Raw genomic sequence first — 26,328 nt, forward strand, 5'->3', positions numbered from 1 at the left:
CTGTGTTGTGAGTTGTTTTTCATCTCTTGGGACATTTGCATCAAAGTAGTTATAGATGCTGCTTCCATCAGTAACCTTGATGTTAGCAGTTATTGGGCAAGTAGGCAGTGCCTGTGTGCCTTTCACTCTGGCCTCTTTAGACCAAGCTACTTGATTTAGGAGGTCAGTCTGGGTGTTGTCTAAGGAAGTCATGCTACTCTGTGAGTCAGAAAATCTGTATTATAGTCCCATTATAAGCACTTAGTTAAATGACTATTTCATCATTTATAAATGAAGCAGTTGTTAAAATTGTACTATTTCTACTTCTAACATGTACTATTGATACTATGCTAACATGATACTATTCTATATAAGTAGAAGTGATTTCATCAATTCTTCTATTTGTATTGACTTAATTATTAGTTATTGATTTCAAAAGATAATAGGTTATTCCTGGAACAGAACTGATTGCTTTGAATAGAATTTAGGGTCTTCTTAAGTTAGTAGAATTAAGTTGTGTTGACTTTAGGTGATTAAAGGGAAACATTTGTTGAGCAGTCCATTGGAATATATAATACATATTTGTTTTCCTCCCAGTTAGTAACTTGAGTTTCTTATTCTGTGCCTTGATACACTACAAAAAAGGAAAATAAACTTTTTGCATATAAATATTAAGCAAATAATTATAAAAATTTTGTTTATAATCTAGTTGGTGAGATAAATGATACCCACCAGTCATACTGTTATAGACATAGAATCTGTCAAAACTGTGAAACATTTCTGTTCATCTTTGTTTCCCCTGTGCCTAGTGCTATGCTTATTAGTGTTAGAAATTGAATGTTTAAAACAATTGTATGGCCACAGGGGAAAGAGATGGTGACTGGAGAAGTGAGGCAGAAACCTCTCAAAACCACATATAACACAAAAATACAGCAAATATAACTAATCCTGAAACAGTGACCCTAAGATGGCAACAGACCGCCTACATCTGGGGAAAAAAGACCTCACAGAAAAGGGTGAAGTAGCAAAGCTGTGGTCAAGTGACACCCAAGCCCTTCCCACACCCCAGCTCATAGGAGGAGGAAGACAAATGGAGCCAGGAAAGAAGTAGAAGCCCAGGACTGCCAAACACCCACCCTTGGAGATCTGCTTCGAAAGCACAAACCCACATTACATAGTGCTCTGGAGATGAGAAAGTTTGGAAAGCAAAGACATGCAGAATACTCAGGGAGACTGAGATACCAGCCACTTGTGGAGAACAGGTACCCACAACCGGCTGTTCTGGGACTAAAGAAAAGGCTGGCACTTTGAAAGACTTGCCAAAAGTGAGAGAGATACTAAAGGGGCAAGGATTACACAGAGCTTGCTGCTCAAGAGAAATGACAGGTGTACAAAATCATACCGGCACACTCAGCCAGCAGGTCGGGAACTTGCAGGAGTTTTAGATGCTCCGTCCCCATGGCTGGCAAAGCAGCACTGAGCCCCCCACAGTGAAGAAGCCTGCTGCTGCTTCTTCCCAGCAGGCATTGGTCTGCACACCTGCTGCCCTTGCCATTGTGCCAGGCCAGCCAGAGGGCACCCCACCTATGGCAGCTGCAGGGGTGTAACACAGAGGCTCCTCCCTGTGTGCTAGGCAGACTCAACCTGGCAGTGGAGGAAGACCCTGCAACCAGGAAGCAGGAAAGACCTCTTTCCTCCCGGCAGGCACTGGCGTTGCATGCCTGTGACCCCTGCTATCACTCCAGGGGCTGGGCAGCTCCAGAGAGTAGAGCTTCTGGGCACTAGAGGGTGCCGCCCACACAAAGTTGTTATTCCATAGGCATCATTAGAAATAGGAAATGGCAAAAGAATGTTGTACAAACAATAATTCCTCAAAAACCAGAAAGAGGGCTAAGTGAAATTGAAATCACCAATCTTTCTGATGAAGATTTCAAAATAAAAATCATAAACATGCTCATGGAGCTACAGAAAAATATTCAAGACCTCAGGGAGGATTTCAGAAAGAGATAGAAACTTTGAAAAATACAATATAGGGATTTAAAAGCAAATTAGATGAGGTAGAGGCGATGGTAAATGAAATATAAATTAGAGAACAGGAATACAAAGAAGCTGAGGCACAGAGAGAAAAAAGGATCCATAGGAATGAAAGAATATTAAGAGAACTGTGTGACCAATCCAAATGGAACAGTATTCACCTTATAGGGGTGCCAGAAGGAGAAGAGAGAGACAAAGGGATAGAAAGTATCCTTGAGGAAATAATTGCTGAAACCTTCCTCAGATTGGGGAGGTCTGAAATAGTCTCTCAGGCCATGGAAATGTGCAGATCTCCTAACACAAGGGACTCAGGAAGGCAACACCAAGACATATAATAATTAAAATGGCAAAGATCAAAGACAAGGACAGATTATTAAAAGCAGCCAGAGAGGAAAAAAAGATCACATACAAAGGAAAACCCATCAGGCTATTATCAGACTTCTCAGCAGAAACCTTACAGGCCAAAAGGGAGTAGCATGATATATTTAATGCAATGAAACAGTAGGGCCTCCACTCAAGAATACTCTGCGTGGCAAGATTATCATTTAAATTTGAAGGAGGGATTAAAAAAATGAAGATAAGCAAAAGTTGAGGGAATTTACCTGGCATAAACCATCTCTACAGTGTATTTTAAAGGGACTCCTCTACATGGAAGTGCTCCTAATAGATGTCACCAGAGAAAATAAAACCACAGTAAGGGAAGTAGACCAATTAATTACTAAGCAAATGCAAATCAACTACCCACAAAGTCAGTCAAGAGATACACAAAGATTAGAGACTATGACACCTAAAAAAAAGAAGAGAGAAAAAAACCCTTTAGATTCCATTTGAAATAGTGTAATTGAGTTAAGTTAGACTGTTAGGTAGTAAAGAAGCTGCACTAGAACCTTTGGTAACCACGAATCTAAAGCCTGGAATGGCAATAAGTACATATCTATCGATAATCACCCTAAAATGTAAATGGACCGAATGCATCAGTCAAAAGACATAGAGTTACAGAATGGATAAAAAAGCAAGACCCATCTATATGCTGCTTTCAAAGACTCACTTCAAATCCAAAGACATACACAAACGAAAAGTGAAGGGATGGAAAAAGATATTTCGTGGAACTAATAGGGAGAAAAAAGCAGGAGTTGCAGTACTTGCATCAGCCAAAATAGACTTCAAAACTAAGAAACTAATGAGACAAGGCTATTACATAATGATAAAGGGGTCAGTCCAACAAGAGGATATAACCATTATAAATATCTGTGCACCCAACATAGGAGCACCTACATATGTGAAAAAACACTAACAGAATTAAGGGGAAAATAGAATGCAATGCATTCATTTTAGGAGACTTCAGCACATCACCCACCCCAAAGGACAGATAAACGAGACAGAAAATAAGGAGACAGAAGCACTGAACAACACATTGGAACAGATGGACCTAATAGACATTACAGAACGCTTCACATAAAAGCAGGAGGAAACACATTTTTCTCAAGTGCACATGGAATATTTTTCAGAATAGATCACATACTAGACCACAGAAATACCCTCAGTAAACTCAGGATCGAAATTGTACCAACCAGTTTCTCAGACCACAAAGGTATGAAACTAGAAATAAATTATGTAAAGAAAACAAAAAAGCCCACAAACACATGGAGGCTTAACAGCATGCTCCAAAATAATCAGTGGATCGATGACCAAGTAAAAACAGAGATCAAGCAATATATGGAGACAAATGACAATGACTCAACACCCAAAATCTGTGGGATGCAGTGAAGGCCATTTTAAGAGGGACGTATATTGCAGTACAGGTTTCCCCCAAGAAAGAAGAACAATGCAAAATGAACAGTCTAAACTCACAATTAATCAAACTAGAAAAAGAAGAACAAATGAGGCCCACAAGTCAGTAAAAGGAGGGATATAGTTAAGATCAGAGAAAAAATAAAGTTGAGAAGAATAAAACAATAGAAAGAATTAATGAAAGGGGTTCATTCTTTGAGAAAATACATAGATAAACCCCTAGCCAGACTTATCAAGAAAAAAAATAGTCTACACACATAAACTGAATCAGAAATAAGAAAGGAAAAATCACTATGAACACTGCAGAAATACAAAGAATTATTAGAGAATACTATGAAAAATTATATGCTAACAAATTGGATAACCAACGAGAAATGGACAACTTTCTAGAAAAATACAACCTTCCAAGACTTACTCAGGAAGAAACAAAATCTTAACAGACCAATTACCAGCAGTGAAATGTATTGGCAAACAAAAAACTACCTAAGAACAAATCACCTGGACCAAAAGTCTTCACTGCTGAATTTTATCAAACATTTAGAGAAGACATAATACCCTCCTTAAAGTTTTCCAAAAAGTAGAAGAGAAAATACTCCCAAACTCATTGTATGAGGCCAGCATCACTCTAATTTCAAAAGTAGGCAGTGATACCACAAAAAAGAAAATTACAGACCAATATCCCTGATGAACATAGGTGCAGAAATACTCAACAACATATTAGCAAACCAAATTCAAAAATACATCTAAAGGATCATCCATCGTAATTAAATGGGATTTATTCCAGGGATGCAGGGATGGTACAGTAACTCGAAAATCCATCAGCATTATACCCCATATCAACAAAAATCACATGACCATCTCCATAGATGCTGAAAAAGCATTTGACAAAATTCAACATCCGTTCATGATAGATACTCTATAAACAAAATGGTTATAGAGAGCAAGTACCTCAACATAATAAAGGCCATATATGACAAGCCCACAGCCAACATCATGCGTAACAGCAAGAAGCTGAAAGCTTTCCCTCTAAGATCGGAAACAAGACAAGGATGCCCACTCTCCCCACTTTTATTCAACATAGTACTGGAGATCCTAGCCATGGCAATCAGCACAAAGACATAAAAGGCGTCCAGATTGGTAAGGAAGAAGTTAAACGGTCACTGTTTGCAGATGGCATGATAGAGTGCATAAAAAGCACTAAAAACTACAAAGCAAAACTATTAGAACTAATAGTTGAATTTGGCAAAGTTGCAGGATAAAAAATTAATACACAAAAATCTGTTGCATTTCTATATACTAACAATGAACTAGCAGAAAGAGAAATCAGGAAAACAACTCCAGTTGCATCAAAAAGAATAAAATACCTAGGAATAAACCTAACCAAGGAGGTGAGAGACTTGTACCCTCAAAACTACAAGATACTCATGAGAGAAATTAAAGAAGACACCAATAAATGGAGATACATCCATGCTCATGAATAGGAAGAATTAATATTGTCAAAATGGCCATCCTGCCTAAAGCAATCTACTGATTCAAAGCAATCCCTATCAGAATACCAACAACATTATTCAACAAACTAGAACAAATAGTTCTAAAATTCCTATGGAACCATGAAAGACCCCAAATAGCCAAAGCAGTCCTGAAAAGTAAGAATAAAGCTGGGAGGATAACGCTTCTAACTTTAAGCTCTTCTACAAAGCCACAGTAGTAAATCCAAATTCTTACTGGTACAAGAACAGACCCATAGATAATGGAACAGAATAGAGAGCCCATATATAAACCTACACATATATGGCCTATTAATATATGATAAAGGAGCTATGGATATATAATGAGGAAATGACAGCATCTTTAACAACTGGTGTTGGCAATACTGTACAGATACATGTAAGAGAATGAAACTAGATTATATTTTCACTCCCTACACAAAAGTGAACTCAAACTCTTAGAAGAAAACATAGGCAAAAATATCTTGAATATAAACATGAGCAACTTTTTCCTGAATGCATCTCCTTGGGCAAGGGAGACAAAAGCAAAAATGAATAAATGGTACTACATCTAACTAAGAAGTTCCTGTACAGCAGAGGACACAATCAGCAGAACAAAAAGGCATCCCACAGTATGGAAGAATATATTTGTAAAATGACTTACCCGATAAGGGGCTAACATCCAAAATATATAAAGAACTCATACACCACAACACCTAAAATGTATATAATCTGATTTAAAAATGGGTGGAGGATTTAAACAGACACTTCTCCAAAGAAGAAATTCAAATGGCCAACAGCCCTATGGAAAGATGCTCCAGATCGCTAATTATCAGGGAAATGCAACTTAAAACCACAGTGAGATATAACCTCACACCAGTTAGGATAGCCAACATCCAAAAGACAAGCAACCACAAATGCTGGTGAGGAGGTGAAGGAGGGGGAACCTTCTTGCACTGCTGGTGGGAATGTAAAATTAGTTCAACCATTGTGGAACACAATATGGAGGTTCCTCAAAAAACTAAAAAGAGAAACACCATTTGACCCAGGAATTCTACTTCTAGGAATTTACCCAAAGAAAATAAGATCTCAGATTCAAAAAGACATATGCACCCCTATGTTTATTGCAGCACTATTTACAGTAGCCAAGATATGGAAGCAACCTAAGTGTCAATCAGTAGATGAATGGATAAAGAAGACGTAGTACATATACACAATGGAATATTCAACCATAAGAAGAAACAAATCTTACCATTTGCAACAACATGGATGAAACTAGTGGATATTACGCTCAGTGAAATGAGCCAGGTGGAGAAAGGCAAGTACCAAATGATTTCCCTCATTTGTGGAGTATAACAACAAAGCAAAAATGAAGAAACAAAATAGCAAACTCACAGACTCCAAGAAGGGACTAACAGTTACTGAAGAGAAGGGGTTGGGGTGAGTGGGTGGGGAGGGAGACAGAAAGAAATTAAAGGGCATTATGATTAGCACACATAATGTAAGTGTGTCATGGGGAAGGCATTATTACAACATTGAGAAGACAAGTAGAGATTCTATAGCATCTTACTACGCTGATGGACAGTGACTGCAATGGGATATGTGGTGGGAGACTTGATAATACGGATGAATGTTGTGACCTCAATGTTGCTCATGTGAAACCTTCATAAGATTGTATATCACTGATAACAATAAAAACACATGCACACACAGAAATGATTGTTGATAAGTAGCACAATATAACTACTATAACAATTTTGAAAATGAAGATTATTAAGGGCTGAAACAAGAAGGACAGTTTTATGAGAAAAACCTAAATTGATTACTCAAAGCACAAATTTGGGATTTTTCTCTCAGGTTTTTTTTTTTTGAGAATTGACATATAGCACTATACATGTTTTAAGTGTCTTGTGTAATGATTTGACTTACATATATTGTGAAATGATTACCATAAATACGTTTAGTTAACATCCACCATCTTATGTAGATTTAAAATTTTTAAAGTTTTCCTGGTGATGAAAACTCCTAGGAATTTACTCTCTTAACAACTTGCTGATATATCATAAATTGTACATTACATCCCTAGGACTGACTGATCTTTCAAGTGGTACTTTGTACGTCTTGACCACTTTTCTCCAATTCCACCTACCCCAACCCCCCACCACTGGTAACTACAAATCTGATGGACTAGAAGTCCATCCTTGTTGTTGCAAATAGCACAATTCCCCAGTTTTTTTTAATGGCTGAATAGTATTTCCTTGTATGAATAATATTTCCCTTTTTATCCATTCATCCATTGATAGACACTTAGATTGTTTCCATGTTCTGGCTACTGTAAATAATTCTGCTTTGAACAAGGTGCATTATCTTTTTGAATTGTATAGTGTTTTCATTTTCTTCAGGTAACTACCCAGAGGTGAAATTGCTGGATTATATGGTAATTCTGTTCTTAACTTTTTGAGGAACCTCCATGTCATTTTCTATAGTGTCTGTACCAATTTATAATTCCACTAACAGTGCACAAGTGTTCCTTTTTCCCCACATCCTCTCCAGCATTTGTGATCATTTGACTTTTTTATAATAACCATTCTAACAGGCATGAAGTAATATCTCATCATGTTGTTGATTTGCATTACTCAAATGATAAGTGATATTGAGGATGTTTTCTTGCCCTTGCTGACTATTTCTATCTCATTTTGAACAAATGTCTTTTCAGGTCCTTGCCTGTTTTTTTAACTGAATTATTTGGGTTTTTTAGCTATTGAGTTGTGTGGGTTCCCTGTTTACTTGGATATTGATCCCTTGTCTGATTATGTGGTTGGCAAAGATTTTTTTCCTATTTCACAGGTTGTCTTTTCATTTTGCCTATTGTTTCTTTTGATGTGGAGACCTGGGATCTTTGATGCCGCCTAGTGTTGATGGTTTTCTCAAGACTTTTGCATGGTTTTGCAGGTTGCTTAAAGTAGCAATGGTTTTGATGTTTTTTGTTTTTACTGTCCTTCCTCACCTCTCCCAGCCACAGAAGCCATCATATATTGCTTATTTGCACATCTTTGATTATAGGAGAAAAAGTTAGTTTTACCTTTTGTTTGCTACTTTCATAATCCGTAATACGAGTTTGTTGGATCAAGTAATTTTGAGACTTTGAGGACCTCTGCTAATAAATACTGGGTCTTTCACCTGATGCCAGATGAGTGGTCACATAAAAACTGTCTTGATACAGATGTGTTTACACTTTAATTTATGCATCTGAAATTCATATAATAAATCAGACTTTGGCCTAACACTAGTAGTAAAATTAACTCATATTGTTAGATTTATTCTCTGCATTAATAATTGTTATAGTGACACAGTACTTTTCTCATAATGCCTCACATTTCCATAGATCTATAAAATTCCATAAATGTTCTCTTTTGTTCCTTAATATTTATAAATGTATATTATGTATGGAGAGTCCTGAGCTTTGATGGGATTTTAGTCTAGTGCAGGTTGAAGGACATGTATGCATAACCCTCTGATCAGTATAGTAGTGACTCGGTATAGAAATTTTCGTGAAAATAGCAGTTAGACCTGTTAGGGATGAGGGGAGGTAGGGAGAGCTCAGGGAAGCCTTCCGAAGAGCAGGACATTTGAGCTGGCTTCAAAGGCTTTTGACCGAAGAGGAGGAGTGGGGGAGGAAAAGGAATTGAAGGCCAAGATTAAATGTGAGCAAAGGCATGGAGACAAGAAATAGTGAGAGATAGCTTAAGTCTTCATTCAAGTGTTAAGTGCCTTTCATGTTTTGAAATCTTTAGACTCTTCTTTTCCATTTGTGATTTTAATCATACCTCCACTTGGACCTCATCTTTATAGACTGATATATTCAAGTTAGGCCATGTCTGTTCCATTCTTTAAGCCATTTTAATAGTTTGTCCAGCAGCTCCATTATGCCAGTCTTAGGCAACAGTGACAGAAACTTTCCACAATTTTACAGATACAAGTGATTCATTATAGGCAGATGTTACTCTGTGCTTTACCACTCAATGCCTGCTCCTTCCCATCAAAGCTGTAGGAGGCAAATATACTTATAAATACTTTTGTGTGGAGGTTTTTTTTTTATTTTTTACAATACAAAGAAATGGTTTTTATAATTCAGGTATTTCAGTCTTTTCACCTCAAAATCCAGCAGTGTGTTCTGACACTATATTTAAGAATCAGTTATTTCCTGTATGTACATTATAAGTGAATTACGAGTTTAACAAAATGAGTTCCATGGATAACCAAGTTAAGTTTCTGCTTTAGGGAACCTCTTTCAGTTACTCATTATTTTAGTTAAAGATAATTTCAGTGAAACTCCCAGTTTGGTAAACAACCTTTCCATTAGCTTTTTAAATTCCTCGAGCTTGGTTTTTTTCTCAGTAAACTGGTAGATGTTTGACATCTTAATCAGAGAGTAGAGGAATGCCTTCCTTGTATAACTCTTTAAACTCTTTAAACAAAGTAAGAACTCTTAAAAACAAACACCCTAAGAACTGGGAACCTAGGAAACTATTCCTTGGGCAATGTCATGTAAAATTGAAAATCTAACCTACTAGCTTGGTTCCTAAATGTTGAGGCGGTCCCTAAGAGATCATGTTTCTTGTTATTTACACTATAGACTTTTTGTTAAGTTCCTCTTAATGGCCATGACTGTGACTATTTGTAATTATATTTCTACCAATATCCACAGAAATTCCTTTCCAAAAGGTGTTAATCTATTTCATAGTATTATTAAATTTCATAATCATTTAATGTGAAAGATTCAGAGGAGAAAATCTGTTTTCAATCACAGGATCATATTTCACTTGCAACTTAAAAAAAAGGCAAAGTGAATCCTAGTTTTCAGCCTGATTCTGGTGAGCTAGAGAATTTACAAAGTGATTTTTCTCCTTTCTGATGAACATGTTAAGCCCAGAGGAGACAGAAGGGAGACCTTTAATCTGTATTTATAATTTAGTGTTGATTTTTGAGTATTCTGTGTAAGTAAGCCAGCCATACCTAATGAGGTAAGTCTGGTTTGGATGTCTTAGCATTCATTTTCTTAAAAAAAGAAAAAAAAATAGCAGCATGGTATGACCATACAGAGAGAATTTAAGGGATGGAAGAAAGGTGGGTGATTACTTGGTAATGTATGAAATAATCCTAACCTCCCTACACACGTTTGCGTTTAAAATACACAGGACTTGCATACCACCTTATTAGCATCTGTAGTAGTCATACATGTAAAATCTATTCACTTATTTATTGTTACCAATAACCTTAATTTAGCTAAGTGGTTCTTTCACCCCATTCAATATAAGTTTTCCAAGTGTTGCCACCAGATACTCATTTATTTACTTTGAAAATTGTTATATGGAAAAAATGATTGGTTTTAGTATAGTAGACATTCCAAAGTGTTGGCTGTTGTTTAATGGAGGTCTGTCATTGGACCTGCTAAAAGCTGAGGCCCAGAAAAAAATGTGACTTCACTGAGATTGGGCACCTTAAATCTCAGTTTAACTAAATAAATATCATGCCTTTCCACCAGTGTCCTGATCTCTCTTCTGATTGTGCAAACCCCTAAAAATTTGAAAGTTGTATCCAAGTAACAGCCCCTGTAGTGACATCTATTATATAAGAAAACATCAAAATACACTAGATTTTATATACCATTTAATAAAATGCAATTAAGATTAAGACTATGCTTACTATTTATATAGAAACCATCTCATTGTTCGACATGCATTATGTCTATTCTGAAAATGCAGTGTAGAATATGTAAGAAAGAGTTTTTTTGCTAACTTCAATATGAATTTTTTTAGATGACTGAAGACATTCTACAGTGTTACCAAGCTATTCTTTAAAGTAAGTGGTAATTAAAGAGAAAATATGTAAGACTTTTTAGGTACTTTCATCAAAGTGGTGGGGGAAGGGAGTACTGGCAGTTTATGATAAAAATTTTATATGTTCTATTTTGTTTTGGTCAAAGGGGCGTTTGCCCACTTTGTTTAGAGGTTTTATTAGGGATTTTCTTGACTGCCTTCCTGGTGATTTACAATTTGGGGGATGTTTCCTAGGCTTTTTTCAAATCCTGTAATAATGTTTTGCGTAGCTGAAGCCCTGTTGTATTGATAAAAGTTGGAAACTTGAATGTAGCCATAAATAAGCAATGATATGGCTCTGGGTTCGTAACTAAATATGATTTCCTCCAATGTGAGCCAACAGACTGAAAAGATCCTTACTTGGAAGCTACCAGTATCTTGTGAACTTACGAGACACTGAAAGCTGATGACGGCTTTGTTTGCCTCAGCCTACCTCCTTTCTTGATTCTTGGTTGGGGGCCTCAGGCCTAAGTTGGGTTGTGGCAAACTAGGTCAGATTTGGTATTCAACACATTTGTTTCCTTACCTTAACAGGTTTTCTTTCTACCCCTTGACTGACAATTATAAAATGAAAGGATAATACCGCCAAGGTCTTTAACATGTATAAGAAAGCCTCTTCTTTTGGCATCTGGCATAGAAGTTTGATTTAACACACTGTTTGCTTAGGCATATCAATTTAAACAAAACAGTGGAATATGAGAAAACCATCAACCATTTTTTTCTGAAGAGATTGGATTCCTTATCTGGCTCTTCTGGGTAAATTTATGTCTCATTGTATGTAAGGATCTCATTACAAAACACTATGTAAAATTATTAGGTCAATTAGATCAATCTTCAATCTCACTGTACTAAAAGATACGATACTGAGGAGCTAATAAGTAATTCTGATGCAGGTGGTTCAAAGACTGAATTTTGAATAATATTTATAGATTTTCTGTGCCTTCACATTTTTCAGAGGTTTTTTGTTTGTTTTAAACTTGGTCATAGTTCTGCTTTTTTTTCAAGGTGGCTTAATGAAAGGAGCTAGGTAGACCTTACAATTGAAAATCAAAGACACTTGCATTCTGGTCTTTGTTCTATTAATACAACTGAGTCTCAATTAATACTGTGATAATACCTGTCATTTTCTATATCATGAAGTAAGATAAAATAAGTACATTTCTTTTTAACTTTGGGGGAGAATAGTGTTAGTATATATGACATTATGAAGATATCACTGAACATAATGTCAGAGAAAAGCCATCTGGGATCATGACTGAGAGAACTGGTGTGTTTGTTTGATGAACCTCAACTTGAGGTTTGCCATTATTCTCGTAATTGTTCTGTCCTCACCCCTTCCTGAAAGAACAACCATTTCCAAGGGGAGGTGAATATAAGCAAGTCACTCTTACATGGCAACATGATTAATTTGTGTCTAAACTGATTTCATACTTGTGAGCAAGTACGAGTTTTATTCAACCTGAGGGTCAGATTACAGTGTGATGTACATTTGTTGAGTATAATCAGTTGTGTTTGCTTTTACATATTTCTACTCATACATGTTCATAGTTTTAACCCATTTTTAATAACCTTAATGATAGCCCAATTTAAATTTCAGTTTAAGATTTTGATTTGCAGTAATATAAACTATGTTGTCATAGAGGCAAAGTATGTAAGTCTTTTCATCCTTATCAATAAATGTTAGTATGTGCATATCTCTGAACATTTGAAGGTTCTAGAAATAGTTCATATGATTGTGGCTTCTGAACTGTAGCTTGTGGAAGGATTAGATGAACAATGTATTATTGTTCCTGGAGTCAATTAAGCCAGTAGGTTTAGCTAGCTTGGGAACAGCCTCCAGCATGTGACTCTATAAATAACACTTGCACAACAAACATGGGCTTGATAAGTGAGCAATAAATCTGGGCTCACTGCCCAATCATCTGAATTTCAGAACCAATCCTTGCCATCCTAGTATTTTGAGGGCCTGACAGCAGTAACGTAAGTTTTAAAAGTAAAATATTCCTCACATCTATTTTGTATTCCTGGTTTTCCAGTTTCAATCTCATTTTTAATGTTTATTCCTAAAAGTCAACTTTTCTTTAAAAAAAAAAATAGAATCCTTTAGTTTGATTACTTGGCTTCTCATCAGATACTTAGGTTTTGTGGTCTTACATATACTTGATACAAATTTTCCCACTTTCTTCAGGAATGGTTGGTGATTTGGTTGCCCAGATGTGTCTAGCATAATAGCAGAGTGCACTTCCATCATTTCATCTTTGCTTACCTTTATTGGGGAAAAAATATAAATTTCTAACAATAATATAAATATAAATTGAATTACAAGCCCATGCAGCAAAGGTGAGTTCATAAAGTGTCTATAACAGGTCAATTTTTACCAATTTTTACTTTTTGCCCTGTTGCATCACAATGAAGAAGGTCTGAAAAAGATGTGTTAGGAGATTACACACTTGTCAGATAGTGTTTTTGTAGATTATGTTCTTTAGTTCTTAACTAGTGTGCCATCTGACATCACAGAATCTGAGCATAGTTGGAAAGAACCAGTTTATTAGGTAGATGTGCACAGGTACAAGCAATTGAAGACTACCACTGCTGGGATTTTGTGAAAAGTGGGCTTTATGGTTTAGAAGAAAAACATTTTCAGAAGTGGATTATGAAAACGGAATAAACCATACACATGATATAGTTTAGAACAGCTTCATTTTATTGATACAAGTCTAGATTTTAACCAAGATTACAGCAATTTACAAACTGACGGGGAGCTCAAGAGGACGCTGAAATTCCTCATTCTCTGTTCTCCCACCCTCCAAAATACAGGATTTCTGAAAACAACCTTTGTGTTTTCAGTTTCCTATTATAACTACATTGTTACACTTAATACCTTATATTGAAGTATTGGTCTATATTTCTCAATATTGCAAGTGAGATTTTGTTTTTATTCTCAAAATTTAGCTAAGTTATTCATTACTTACAGTGTGCCATCTCAGATGATCCAATTTAGGATTTAGGTCACAGTGTTTACTTGGTTAAAGAATAACCCAAGAAAATTATTATGCTTTCAATTCATCAGTTGGTTATTGAGCACTTACTTGCAAAGCACTGTGTTTGTGTATGAAATATAGAAAGGGAGAGAAGTTGACATCCTTCCCTTCCAGAAATTCTTATCTGATGGGGAAGACATATTGGACTTGTGCTGTAAAAACATTCTTTCCCTATTTGTAGTTCATGGTTTCTTAATGCAGTGGTTCTTAATCCTGTTAAATAAAAAATATTTTAGAAACTGTTTATTATTTTTTAAATGAAATTTCTATGTAATGTAACTTGACTACATACATGATTTTTAAAAGTCATTGTATCATAACCTAATGAGAAATAATTTATAATGATACATAAATTAATATATAAATGCTTGGACATTGACTATATTAGAAGCTATAATAAAGTAGTCAAGTGCTTGCATCTGTACTTAAAATTGCCATGAACATGACATTTGAATAAAAATCAAGTATGTTGAGTTGGTAACTAAAAATACCAAGAGGGCATTGTTACTAAAAATGTGATTATGCAGAAAGGATGTACTATTAACAGATTCCCAAACAAAATTTAGTATAGTTGATGTCCTTCTGGAAAAATTGGTATATAGTAAAAATTGTACAAAACATATTTTGTCTCCTTATAAAGTGAAGTTTTGTTTGTAAATGCTTTTACCTACATGAATGTCTGGCAAAACAGTCAGACCTTTTGGCAGACCATCTGCTGCACTGCAGGAAATCTACCATCCAGTACCCTCTCCCCATTAAATGTTTATAGGACTATAATAATTAAAAATGCTCCCCCATTTCTAAATTAAGAACCATTGCTCTAAATAAAAATGTGTCCATACAATATCAAATCAGTTTTTGAAAGACTGTAGTGTTTTTTGTTTTTAAATTAGAAATATACATGGAGTGGAGAAAACTAGCCCCAGTGCAGCCAGTGATGTAACATGCAGTGAGAATGCTGTGTTCTTGTGATGTAAGTGGTGTACTTACTCAGCTACAATCAGTGGCTGATGGATTTCAGTGTACCCTTCTGCAATAATGATGCAAACTAAACTTTGAATTTCTACTACAGGTTATTGGTTTTGCTTTCTTTAAATCTGATATGTAAACCATATAGTTTTTCAGGTACACAGAATATTTACCCGCTAGGCATTAGTCATCCTGAAAACAGCATAGGTGATCAGGTTTTAGAGTTGTCTGAGGTAGTGCTTTTCAAACTCTCATGAATACAGATCTCCTGCAGATCTTGTTAAGCTTCAGATTCTTAAGCAGTGTGTTGGGTGGAGGCTGAGGTTTTTGCATTGCTAAAAAGCTCCCTCCAGGGTGTTGTCAATGCTTCTGGCCCAGTTAGGAGCAGGGGTGTAAGGGAATTGTTATCTATTCCTTAAGGTTTCTAAACTTTTCACAGTATCAGTATAAATATTAATCACTGAAGTTATTTTACTGAAGACATTAGTTTAGTTCTTTAGTGCTTTCACTAATAAGCAGCATAAAGTTAATCCTAAAGTGAGAACATTAAAAAAAAAAGTCATCAGTACTTTCCTGTCACTATAAAACCCATTTTCTACTATGTTGCTCAGAGTCTCTTAAATAAGGGTTATAGATTCAGTATTTAATAAAACATAAAACAGCCAAGAATTTGGAGAACATCTTAGAATTTGTTGGAATGGACTTTGCTGGTTCTAAGACTGGGGGCAAACTCTGTCTCCCAGCCTGGGGCAAATTACCTTTGAAACCAAAATCAGTCAAAGGGAGAAAGAAAGTGGGAGAAACCCATTTATTGTTTACAAGGAGTCCACTTCTGCTACCTCATGTCTCTCATGACCCAGCTGCCAAAAGGGGCCCCACCCAACCTCTCCAGTCCTGATACAACCTCACTCCCCCTTGTAATTGCCTATTGATATAGAGACAGGCTGCTTCTCTCCACCCCTGGGAAATACCTATTGATATGGAGACACACTAAGGCCAGGCAAGAGATTCTGGAAATAGTGCAGTTTAACCCACAGCCCATCCCTCCAGAAATCTCCTCTCACAATATACTCGTTCCCCATCTTCCACAGTGGCCCCTGTGGGAGCAAACTGAAGCATTGTAACCAGACTAATAACATACAATAGCAACAGCAATAAAATTATGATAATCTTCAATCTGGAGGATTCAGCTAGGTTCAAAGTCCTATACAGATTAAGTCCATAGCTCACCCATCTCATGGGTGGTCAGAAGCTGAACAGGTAAGAAGGACAGAGCAGTCGTCACACAGCAGCTGCAGCCAGGGGGTGGGTCCAGCCCACAAGGACTATAGAAGAAAATAACCTTAAGGGCTATAAGATACCTATTTTAATGACACCAGCATAGGTAAATCTTGTCCATCAGATTGGATGCATGCAAGAGAGTGGTCCTGTGACCGGACAGTGGCAGGAATGGGATCTCGTCCTGGTCTAGTATACCAGACTTTCACCCCCCTCCCTGTAGGAGTTAGAGATGTGTCAATATATAGGGCTATGGGAGGTACATGCCTGGACCTGGCCATAAAGATAAAACATAAAGACAAAACAAAACTTCCCTGTAAGATGCTCTTAACCTCCCAGACGTTTTTGGTACCCTACTGTGATCTTTGGGGGCCACTCTGCTGTTATTCCAGGAACACACTCCAGTAGCCCAAAAGACTCCAAAACTTCTGCCACAGTGGTAGGGGTAGGGAAAGCCTGGACCTTGTCAATGACTGCTTCTGGGATAACTCTAGTTTTACCCAACCAGAGTCTGCAAAAACTTTACTGACCAGGTCCCTGAACCTTGGTGCTGTTCACAGCCCGTCCTTTCTCCTTTAGATGTTGCAGCAGTCTAGGAACTGCCCCTTCTAAATCTGCAAAAAAAATTAGATGTGAGCATAATATCATCAATGTAGTGATACAGCTGCACCGTTTGCATTTTCTTCCATGTGGCCAAGTCCTGGGCTACAAGTTCATGACAGATGTGGGACTGTGGAGGTATCCCTGTGGAAGAACATTGAATGTCTGCTGCTTGCTTTCCCACATGAAAACAAACTCTTCCTGACTTTCCTGTGCCATGTCAATAGAGAAGAAAATATTAGCAAGGTCCACAGTATAATGATACTTCCATAGTTCATAACTTAGTGTGATCATGAGGGCTGCTATAGAGGGACAGCAACATGCAAATAGGGTGTGACTCTATTCAGTTCCCTGTAGTTCACAGTCATATGCCAGGAGCCATCCGGTTTTTTCACTGGCCATGCTGGGGAATTAAAAGGACTGTGAGTGGGCTTTATGATTGCTACTGTCTCCAATTCCTGTAGAGTTGCTCTAATTTCCCTGTGTCCCCAGGCAATTTATACTGCTTAGTATTTGTCCCCTGCCAAGGTACAGGCAGAAGTACAGGTGGGTGCTTACCATGTCCCCACAGAACTGTCTTTACCACATGTACCCTCAGTCTGAACTCACCTGCAGTGGTCTGTAACCACAGGCCCTGCAGGATATCAGCTCCCAAAATATATTCAGGGATGGGAAAAATATGCACAGTATACTCCTTTGTGGGTAAACGCCCTCTCCCCAATGGGATTTGGGCTTTCTTCACTCTAATTGCCTTATTGCCCCCATAGCCACTTATCACAGCAGGGGTCCCAGGAAAATGCTCAGGGTTGCTGTAAATCAGAGAACATCCAGCTCCTGTGTCCACCAGCGCCTGTACATGTTGTACATTCACGGGGGACCAATGAATTCCTGATTCTACATGTCCCCACCACATCCCCCAGTCAAACCGTGATGCCCAATTGTCGTCCTGTGGGGATGAGGGTCCAGGCAGAGCCTGAGTACTGGTTCCCAGGAAGTCTTGCAGGGACACAGGCCGGACATGGGGTTTTGCCTCCGGCTTCCATGTCCTGGACCTCAGGGACTGGAACTGATGCTCTGGCTTTAATTGGTGCCACAGTTCTAACAAGGTCCCATTGGGATGCCCATCAGGTTTTTCTTTCACTACCCCAGCCTTTATCATATCAGCCCACATCTGGGTCCTCAAGACCTTTGTGGGGCCCTTTGCACTTCTCCTTTCAGTCATAGCCCTTACTTCCTTTCATGTTCTTACTGTTTCAACCTCCCTCAGATCTGCTAAAGTACAAGTAGCCTCACTTTATGGGTTTCAGTATATGGAGGGAGCAAGAATAGTCACTAGGGACCCAAAGAGAGATGGGGGAGCTGTATGGAGCACCAGATTTCTCATTCCTATAGTGAACAACTCCTCATCCGGGCCCAGGGGGTCTCCATATTATAGATGATGTTTTTCATGTCCAGCGCCCTTAACACCTGCTGGAGCTCTGCATGTTTTCCAGCTAGTGGGTAAGTATGGTAAATCATCCTGATTAGGCCAGACTGCTCTGATGGCTGCTGTCAGCCACTCCAGAAGCACCTGATTCCCTGAGGTATGATGGGCACTGTGCAACTGCTGCCAGAGGGAAGGGTGAGTTGTCAGGGAAGCCAGTCTAACCATTTCAGAACCTGAAATAACAATGTTTTCCACCCCCATATCCCAGAGATACAAAAGCCATGTAGGCAGAACTTGGTTGCGCATATCCACCAGGTTATCCTGGGTATAGGGGCAGAGCATGGACTGTTTGACAACCTGGGGAGGGGACTGCTTCTCCCCTTGAGAAGTCCAGGGTTGTTGCGTTTTTACTTTCTTAATTACAACCAGGCAGGCTTTTAATAGAGGAGGGGCTGGTTCCTTAGGAGGTGGCTTCAGCAACAGATCGGCCCTCGGCCCCACCTCCTCATCCCCTTCAACATCCCCTCTACCATCTTCGGGGCTGAAGGCACCACTCTTTCCTCCCTCTCCCTCACAACCTCCTGCACATGGATTCTCCTGCTGTCTTCTTCCTCACTGCTAACTTACCTTCCAGGAGCATGACCTGTCTTCTCAATAACTCCCTCTTTCTTAAGGGCATCCCATAGGTCATCGTCCAGCTCTTCTAGGCCATGCCAAAGTGTGTGTCTTTCCTGCCGACATCTCTCTCTCGATAACCCTTTCTACTATCTCAAGGAACATCCCACAATCCTGGATGCTGCATGGCCACTCAGGGCCTGTACACAGTCTTCTTTCTCATGGAGGGCTAATTCCACAGCTTTTGGTGTCTCCGCTCTTCCCTAACTCTGGGGAAGGGCCCACTCCTCTAGGAGGTGCTTTACCCTAGACCAGTTTCACAGTAGGGCCTCCCCAACTGAAAGCCCCACAGATAGGGGCTCCCAGGTGAGGCTGCACCCTCTACCACTTCCCACAGGGGGGTTCCGGGCACCTCCCCACCACCTCTAGGAGCAGCCTGCCAAGTGTCACACCCATGAAGACAAATTTCGGGTTCATAGTTCCTGCCAACTACCGCCAGATGTCCAGGGGGGAGTCTGTCTCCCAGCCCTGGGGAAATTACCTTTGAAACCAAACTCAAAGGTAGAAATAAAGTGGTAGAAACCTGTTTATTGCCTACAAGCATTCTTCCACTTCTGCTCACCCATTGTCTCTCATGACCTGGCTGCAAAAGGGACCCCACCCAACTCTCTGGTCCGGATATGTCCTCATTCACCCTTGTAATCACCTATTGATATGGAGATAGCTACTTCTCTCCACCCTTTGGAAACACCTATTGAAATGGGTATGCATTAAGACCAGGCAAGGGGTTCTGGAAATATTGCAATTTTACCCATACTTGTACATAAGATAATGTTCCTTTTTCTTTGCCTTGAAAGGTTTAGATCATTGGAGTTGACCATTTTATGGTTGAAAATACCTTCAAATTTTTTTTTACTTTAACCATAAAACAGTCAACTCCGAAGATATTTTCAACAATGAATGTTTTGAGACATTTGATTATAGGAATGAGATTATTCTTTTATTCCCAAATTATTTTGCTGCTCTTCTCCTCGGATCCAGTTAGGAGGTCCAATTTAAATAGTTCCTTATCTAGGTCACTATTACTCTTAGCTGATAGCTCTGAGCAAGTTGAAACAATGGTCCAGAAACATTTTTATCATTTTTTTTTCCCACCCTGAAACCTGTATTGTCTGTCAACTGATCTCATCACCTATTTGGTGACAACCAAACTTTTTTTTCAGAGCCCTTGGCCAGATCCACCATGCTCATTTAATTGTTATCTCATTCTTAAATATTTTCTTGACTTGAAAGGCATTTTCTTGACATAAAGTGTTGCCTATTTTATATATTGGACTAGCACAGGAATGAAGTCAAGAAAACTATTTGAGGGCTTTTTATGTACCAGGAGCTTCAGTTGTTTTTATGTATATTACTGAATTTAATCCTTGCAGCCCTGAGAAGTAAGTAAATAAATCCATCTCATTTAACTGAAGATGAACAACATTGATAAAATGACCTGCCTGTACAACCCAGATTATTTATCATTGGCAAGGCTGGGGTTTGAATTCATGTTTGCCATATTACTTTTCTTACCATTCCACAGAGGAGGCTTTTATAAAAGGAGGAATCTGGTTCTTGAAAAGGTTAGATACAATTAGGTGTTTTGTGGGTAAGTGGGGGAAAATACTACCTGAGGAAGAATAGTAGGCTTAAGAAATGTAGCAATATTTTAAAATAATCAGATTCATGTTAAACTTACATAGCTGTTGATTACATGGCATTAATAACACTTGATTTACATAAAGGTTTTTTTAAAAAGTAGATTACATTGTCTGTCTGAACCAACTCTATGACCTACTTCCAAAATGGGTTCACTACTCTTCTTAAAACATCTGTTTATATGCCGTTGTGATGATATATGTTAATGTAAATAAACAGTAGGGAGAGTTAACAGATTTGGGAGATTCTGAGAGATGGTTTAGCAGGAGTCTTGCTTGTTGGTGGTCATTGATGTATCTTAATTTATGAATTCATACAGTGCCAGAAATCTTGTTTCTAAAGAAACAAAGTAGGAAGAACAAAAACCAGCATAACTTTTTCAAGCTGCAAACCACCAGTTTAAAGCAGTAAAAATTGTAAGCATAATACCCTCATAACCATTTATCTCTTTACCAGTGCTGTCAATCAGTCATTAACATTCTCTGATGGTTGTGTGTTTTATATAAAAAGATAGCTTTCTATTTTAATGCAGACATTATTCGCTAGTCCTGAGTTAGCTTTTAATAGTTTATAAATTGAAAAAGAAAGCTTTTAGAATGATTCTGAATCACTTTTTAAAATACCATTCTCAGAAAAAAACAAAAAACAAAAACTATTCTGCCAGAGTGGCAAATTACCATTTTAGAAAATCCTTTTCTACTTCAAAACCAGTAAGATGGAGTCAGAAAAGCCCTGAGCTAGCAGCTAAAAGCAGTTAAAAAAAACTGGCCATGCCACTAAGTAGCAGTGTGATTGACGGCCAGTTACTTGATTTTCCTGAACCTCTCTGTCTTTATTTGTTAAAGAAGAATTGTTCTGAGAAGTAAATGAGAAATACTGTGAGAGGTTTCCATTCTTAGGTAGGGAAGTCTTGTCTGTGCCCAGTCTCTGCTTCTCACCGTTCTAACACCAGATTCTCTAGTACTTTTTCATTTTCTGCTGTTGGCCTCTTGGAAGAGCCATCTCATCCTGAGAGCATTTCACAGAAGTTGGCAACTTTATCTTGTACATTAAATCAGTCCGGGGTTTTAGTGGAGAAGGCAGCGCATGTATCCAATATGTGGGAGAGTATCTGTAGGACATTTCTTTGACCTTCAGAATTCTCATAAATGGCTCCCCCCACCTCTTCATCCAAGAGATCTATGAGATGTTATGCTTGTCTGTCATTTGTTCTGTCTAAAGGCCCTGGGAGCTTTTCTCACCTGACACATCCCCTTTGTATTTGAGTACAAGAGATGCAAAAGGGTTTGACCCTAGATTCTTGGCTTGCTGGGCATTGTTGCGGGGGAGACTTGTTTAATTATTATTCTAGAGGTTGGAGGTAGGGAGGTGGTGATACAGTTGTTAGTCAAAGAAGTCTATAAACACCTCCAAATGCTCTCTCAACATTAGAGGAAGTCTGATGTAGTAGAAAGAGTACTGAGTTTAAGTACCAGCTCTTCTGTATACTGGTCGCTGTCCTTGGACATATCAGTAAATTGTAGGTGTTTTTTTTTAAGTGATTATTTTTTCAACCTTTATGCATTTCATATTTCTTGTGTTTTCCCTTAGTAATTTGAAGATGTGACAATATTATTGTTACTCTTTACAATGTCAGAATCCCTGCATGTTCAAGGCTCAGGTTTTGAGTTTCATGAGATTTACATCTCATAGTATGATATAAAGACCTTTAAATATTTCTGTATACCATAGCTCAGTTAACTTGTCGGATTATGCAAAACATCAGTTTTCTAATGGTTTGCTTCAGGATTTATCCTTTTTTGGTTCTGTATGCATTTGCTAAGCCATCCAATAGATAAAACCAAATAACTATAATGTAGCCAACAGGAGAGGTGGCTCTGTATATATACGAGAGACTGCTGCTGAACATGGACCTTGGTCAAAGTACAGCTGCTTACCTTTCGTCAGTCTAAACTTTGACAGGTTCATTGTTTCCCAGCATTAGCTGTTGTAGAGTGAGATCATAGAGTTTATATTGGTCATAAATCCAATTGCCTTTTCTTTTCCAAAGTAATAGCAGAGTACTGTATTTATTTATATGTTTTAGAAGGGCTGTAGAATTGCATACTTTTATTTTCTTGTAGTAAGTTCAGCAGCTAGACTGTTCTTAGGAACATGATAAACTAAATCTTAAGTTATTTTCTCTTATATGTAATCACTCATTTTTAACTCTGAAAATACTGTTTTATGAGTTTTCCTTAATTTTATTTCCTCAGTTTGTATACTTTAATTGTTATTTATAATTTTACATTTTTTTAAATTTGTAGTTTGGATGATAAAGTTTTTGTCAACCCTTTTTCAGATTAGCATTTATGTGAACTCCTAATCACCTACATTCATAGTACATACTGCCTTAATGTCTGTTCAATTCAGCACATATTTATTGAGCCCTCCTGTACAGCTTGCACTCTCCTAGGTCTCCCAGCGTGTCCTTCAAGAAGCTTATATTCTGGTGGTAAAAGAAACTGTGTTTTGTGATACTCTGGCATTTTTTACTGAATCTTAAATAGCCATGCCTTTTTTTCTACCCCCTCCAACTATTTATGCAATCTTTTTGTTATTCAATATACATTACAGAGAGTTTGCATTTTGAGTATTGTCCTTATCATATGTGTCTAGTACAGAAATTGTTTTCAGAATTCCTGGGTACCAGATGCCATCCTGGTATGTACTAGATGTGTGACCTTGTATAAATCCCTCAGTTTCCTATTTGCATGGTGGGGGTACCAGTAATGCCAACTCACTTAATTAATGTTATACCTCTTGCTAAGAAAGGAAAAGCAATCATACTAGAACTTGTTCAACTGTGACCAGGCAGTGAAATTACTTTCCTCTGCCTCATCCTTCTTTTCCACCTCCTGTTATAGTGGAAACAGTGTCTGTTTCCTGTTTCTTCCCACCCTCTGATGAATGACTGTAATTTTTCAACTATCCCTTGGCACAACTTCAGCTACTCTGTTTCTATTCACTTTTAAACACTTTGTCTCTTCCTCTGGAAAAAAACAAACATATCCATCCAGGTGCTTTTTTGCTTTCCTCTTTTTAGGTAACTAAATTTGCTTCCTTGCCTCCTGTTCATTAATACACTTTTTCATGCCACTGAAGCTGCTCTTGCCAATGTCACCAGTAATCTCCTTATGGCTAATTCTAGTGGATCTGTCATCCCGAGTGTCCATTTATGGAAAAGGTAGGTGTTAATAAGTCATTAAGGTTACAATACAAACTTTCTTTGAGAGAAAGTTTGATACGCTTAGGGCAAAAAAGGAAAAACTTTCTTTTCATTAACTCATTGACAAATGAATAATAATGCACTCTTCTAAAAGTTTAAATTACAGTAGTTAATAACATAGGTAAAATCCTTATCCCTATCCCTGGAGTTTATGTTAGTTGGAATAAACAGGCAAACAAAATAAGTAAATTATATGTCAGATAATAAAGGATTATCCAGAAAAATAAAGTGAAGAAAATGGAGTAGAAGTTTAGGGATTTTAGATGACACAGCCAGGGAGGGTCTCACTGAGAATATGGCTAGTGGGGGTAGGCCAGGAGGAGGTCGAGGGAAGGGTACCCAGCCAATGTCTGAAGGAACACTGGGCTGGCAAACTTGTTCTTTTTTTGGTCCTCAAAAATTCCCTCTTTTTTTGTAGGAGATGTTTTTATCAAGATTCTTGTTCTTATGATAAAAAGGAAGGCTAGATACTTTGGGATATGCTGTTGCAAGTTGGCTAAGATAAACGAGTATTTTTCATTATTTAATCTTACAGAATAAGTGCAGACAAAAATTCTGAAGTTAATTTTATTTCACATTTCCTTTGGCATTGAAATGGTTGTATGGTTTTATAGTTGGACAGTTTAGATAATGGCATCTTTATCCCTTAAAAAAGAATTCCTTAAGTAAGTGGAACATTAGCTGAGGTAACATAGTACAGCTTTGTCAGACTCTAAATTAACTGATGTTCCATAGATTTTTCAGGAGGAACGATTTTAGCATTTGTACACTTACACACAAAATTTTAGCAATGCAATCAGTCTTGAGAGCAGTAAAACTGTTCATTCTCTGCATAATATTATAAAAACCCTAATTTAAAGGATAATGAAGCCTTAAGAGATTTACAGATTGACTCCAAGATTTGGGGAAATGCATGTAGTTGTTATAGTCATTAGAATAGGGTCTAGCCCTCTAGTGGAGCCCTATCTAGTTACAGATGGATTAATATAATTTATATAATCGGTTATTTTCAGAGAAACCCAATTGTTAGATATTTAGAAAACCTTCAGCAGTCACACTCCTGAACTTGTTTCCAGTATACCTCCCTCTTCTCCTTTATCCCACCCAAATGTTGGTGATTTTAAGACGTACTGGAGACACAGACAGTTGCATACACTTTCATTGAGTTTTCAGAGCCATTCATAATGAATCACTGACCAGTTGCTTCCCTGGTTTCTTAACATTGTAACAGGCAGTGAAAAAACAGTTCCCCAAATTTTGTTCTTGTAAATTTTAAGCTGTTTTTCTGGAGTATGACTATATTGATTACCATGTGTATTGCTTAATAGCCCATAAGCATGAGAAGCACTGTATGTCCAGAGAACATTTCATGGTTTAATTTGTGAGTGCCTCATATGGAAGATTGAAAAGGAAGAGGAATAAGCTCTTACTGGGCTTGATATGAATTTATCTTTTGGAATGAGGTGCTCACATAGCAAGATTTGAATACAGTTTTGCTATATTATCTAGACCTGGGCAAACACAAGTGCAGTTGCTGAAAATCAAATATGACTGGTGGGAAAAAGAAGTACTGGTGAGTTAATATTTGAGAAATTATATATTCCACTGAATAAAATACTTTCTCTCAACATTGGTACATTGTAATACCCTTGAATTGACAGGTACCATTATCATTCCTAAGTGTACAATCTTCCACATTTTTAGTTCCCTGCTTTCATCCCCTTTCTGCTTGCCAAGGAGCTAAAAGAATTATTTTCCATCTTAAGTAGAGAATATTTAAGGTTCATTCTAACCCAAGTCTATGATCCTTTTTTACTAGACAGTTGTTGATAAGATAGTCTTATTGATGAGATAGCATTCTAGTTCCATTTCAGGGACGTTAATGACAGGGTGTCATTTCCTTACCATTTATCTCCGTTATTTCAAAAGTAATGAGTTCATGATCATTTAATAAAAGGAAAACCTAGCAAAGCAGAGTTCTGTGATTTTTGTCATGTAGGCAAAAGTGCTGTTAAAATGTCTGTCCTTTAACACTCTTAAAACGTCTCTTGGCATCTGTCTTCCCGTGTTTTCAGTTCTCTCTCTCTCTCAAGCAATTAGCCTCATACTGTACATACTGTTTTACAACCTGCTTTAAAGAGCTGTATTATGAATATTTTCCACATTATTAAATATTCTTCTGAAATATTTTCAATAGCTACATTATAGTCTATCATGTGCAACAATATTTGTTTAACCAATCCCTGTCATTACATGCTAG

The 26,328-nt window shown here is 37.6% G+C and overlaps 1 protein-coding gene across 12 annotated transcripts in view; it reads left to right on the forward strand.

Moving 5' to 3' along the window:
• The window catches only part of YAP1 (Yes1 associated transcriptional regulator), a 115,109-nt gene that overhangs the window by 31,599 nt on the left and 57,182 nt on the right, over window positions 1-26,328 (forward strand). The gene's annotated exons all lie outside the window — the stretch shown is intronic.

Source organism: Manis javanica, chromosome 6 (assembly GCF_040802235.1).
Source record: "Manis javanica isolate MJ-LG chromosome 6, MJ_LKY, whole genome shotgun sequence".
Classification (NCBI taxonomy): Eukaryota; Metazoa; Chordata; class Mammalia; order Pholidota; family Manidae; genus Manis; species Manis javanica.